Raw genomic sequence first — 3,101 nt, 5'->3', positions numbered from 1 at the left:
CCACACAGGAACTTCATCTGGATGCTGAAGCATTTAGCACCAGCAGTCAAATGCAAATGAATGAAGCCTACCCACAGGGCAAACCAATATCTGTCATCATTGCTAATTGCTACAAATTTGCTTTGACATGCTGAAAGCAGGTAAAATTCACAACTTGAAGAAACATTCTAGTGGATTCTGACAGAACTATGGTGTGACTTTAATCCAGTATGAATCTGCAGCATGTGTAGTCTCTACAGTGGGACACAAATGACTGTGGAGTGATTGTAATCCAGTATGAATCTGCAGTGTGTGTAGTTTTTACAGTCTGACATTAATAACTGTGGAATGATTGTAATCCAGCATGAATCTGCAGTGTGTGTAGTTTTTACAGTCTGATATTAATAACTGTGGAGTGATTGTAATCCAGTATGAATCTGTAGTGTGTGTAGTTTTTACAGTCTGATATTAATAACTGTGGAATAATTGTAATCCAGTATGAATCTGTAGTGTGTGTAGTTTTTACAGTCTGATATTAATAACTGTGGAATGATTGTAATCCAGTATGAATCTACAGTGTGTGTAGTTTTAACAGTGGAACAGTAATAACTGTGGGTTTATGCTAAAACCGTATCTGCAGTTTATGCAATGTTTACAATCTGAGAGTAATAATTGTGAAGTGATTTTAATCCAGTATGAATCTGCAGTGTGTATATTTTTAGAGTTACAGTTATATCTGTGAAGTTACTTTATTTCGCCCAGATGAATCTGTAGTGTGTGTAGTTTTACCAGTCCGACAGTAATAACTTTGGGATCATTTACTAATCCAGTATGAATCTACAGTGTGTAGTTTTGGGGTTTATTTTTATAATGCTGAATGAATGAATCTGAAGTGTGTGTGTTTTAACAGCCTTACAGTCATACTTGTGGAGTGATTTTAGCCCAGTATGAATTAGCAGTGTGTTGCTTTTACAGTCCAGAATGAATAACTGTGGAGGGATTTTAATCCAGTATAAAAACTGTGTGTATGTTTTTACAGTCTGATTCTAATAAACTGGCGTAATTTTAACTCGGGATACATCTGCAGTGTATGTAGTTTACACACTACAGAAGTAGTGTGATTTCATTAATCCAGTATGAATCTGTCTAACTAAAGGAACTGGATTAATTTATTTCCAGTATGAATCTGCATGTGTACATGTGTAGTTTTTACAGTTTAATAGGAATAACTGTGTGACTTGAATCCAGTAAAAATCTCAGGTGTGTAGGTCGCACAGTAATCTTTTTGGAGTTGAATGGGCTTCTGTAATTGGCTGCACAGAGCTCAGTTATAGTAGTCCTGTTCAAATGCACATCACGTTGATGGAACAACAGAGCCTGCTAATTGACACGGCTGTGCTGCGTGTTTGAGTATGTCCTGTGGCGTAACACCGCCATCAACGTCTAGGTTAATTCCCTGTCTCTCCCTATCACTTCTGGTAGACAAGGCTGACGGCGCTTGTCTCTGCTGCATCGCTTTAAACAAAAGTTTGCATTCCTTCAGTCTGGGAAACAGTGAGCGAGCAAAAGCTAAAAGAACGAGCCACAGCTAACCTGACAATCTATCTAGCGATGGAATATCTCTGTTACCTTTAGTTCTGCTGGAGTGGCACAGCAGGCTGGAAGTCCTGGACAGAGAGATGCTCATTAAGCATTCTCATTAGATTAATATCCATCAGCATGCCAATGCAGCTGTTGGAGGAAACAATTCCACTGGATCTTAAAAACTTTTTTGTTTGAACTCTTCTGGATGTTTATAACCACATTTCTACTCTAGGCCTCTGTCACCTTCTGAGATGAGAACAAATAAAAACTTTCAAGCAGATTTTTCCTCTTAATATTTATTACTAAGTTCTTATTAAGCGCAGCAGACTTCTCTATTCTCTTTCAAAGTCTTTTCATTGTCTTTGTCATTCATGGAACATTATAATTCTCTTTCAGTGATCAACCATGTTTCCAACAGCTGACCTAAACCACCCACTCCCGCAAGATCATCAAAATAATGAGCGAATTCAACTGGTTCTACAACAGTATTTTGTTGAACTTTCAAAATTAGTTACCGGTTTTAGCATTTTGATCTAAATTCCTAAGGAAACTGTGGCCTTTAAACATTCAGTAATTGTATTAAATCTCTCAAAATACCAAAATGCCTTATACTGGCACCATCATTTTCAAATTAGCATACTTTTAGTATGAAAACAATCAATTTCTCCTGATATATAAACCTCTTAGTAGGTTTTCTCTCTAGTTATGTTTATCCTAGCTTTCTGGATGTTGATTTTGATTGAGCAAGAAACATGAAACACAGTGGCATAAAGATCAGCCTGTTGATGCTGTTGATGAAGCTGTACCATGGCACCTTATCAGAAGTGATATGAATGAATAAGATCAGTGCACTAATCAAGTGTTCTCATTCGAATATTAGGTCACACCCAGACAGTTAGTGGATGAACAATTCAGCTGGTTCTTCAACAGTTTTTGGTTCAATGTTTCATAATGTTTATACATTGATCTAAATTACCAAGGCTTCAAACATTCAGCAACTACATAAAACCACTGGAAACACATCAGAAGTCAGAAGAATCAGAAGAAATTAACACCACAAATGTAGTCTATTAAGCTAACTACATTATATTTCCATCATGGATCATCAAGATCATCTATAGCAAACATTGTGAGAAGAATAGAAGTTTCTATTCAGTGTTTCCAACAATATTTCACCAGTTTGATGAAGGTAAGCGAATAAAACAGCTCTTAAGTTGCTACTACCCCAGAGCTAGATAGATCTCAGCTACATTAAGACTCTGTCTAATACTGTAGGTAACATTGGTACATTCAGGGTACTTTAATATTCATTAATATAAGCAGTCATTCATTCATCAGGTGATTCTAAACTTCTGATCAGTATTGTATGCAGCAGCCTATAGGGAACAGACCTGCTGTTGCACAGGGAAATTGGCTATAGATTTAAGGAAGATGAAACAGGACTGAACAAAGGTGCACAGCAATCTTAGTAAACGTTAATAAGAAAGGCCGCAGACTCCTTTCAGATGAAGCCACATTTCTACTCTCAGCCTCTGTCA

Source organism: Salminus brasiliensis, chromosome 2 (assembly GCF_030463535.1).
Source record: "Salminus brasiliensis chromosome 2, fSalBra1.hap2, whole genome shotgun sequence".
NCBI classification, from domain to species: Eukaryota; Metazoa; Chordata; class Actinopteri; order Characiformes; family Bryconidae; genus Salminus; species Salminus brasiliensis.
This window is presented reverse-complemented; position numbering follows the sequence as displayed.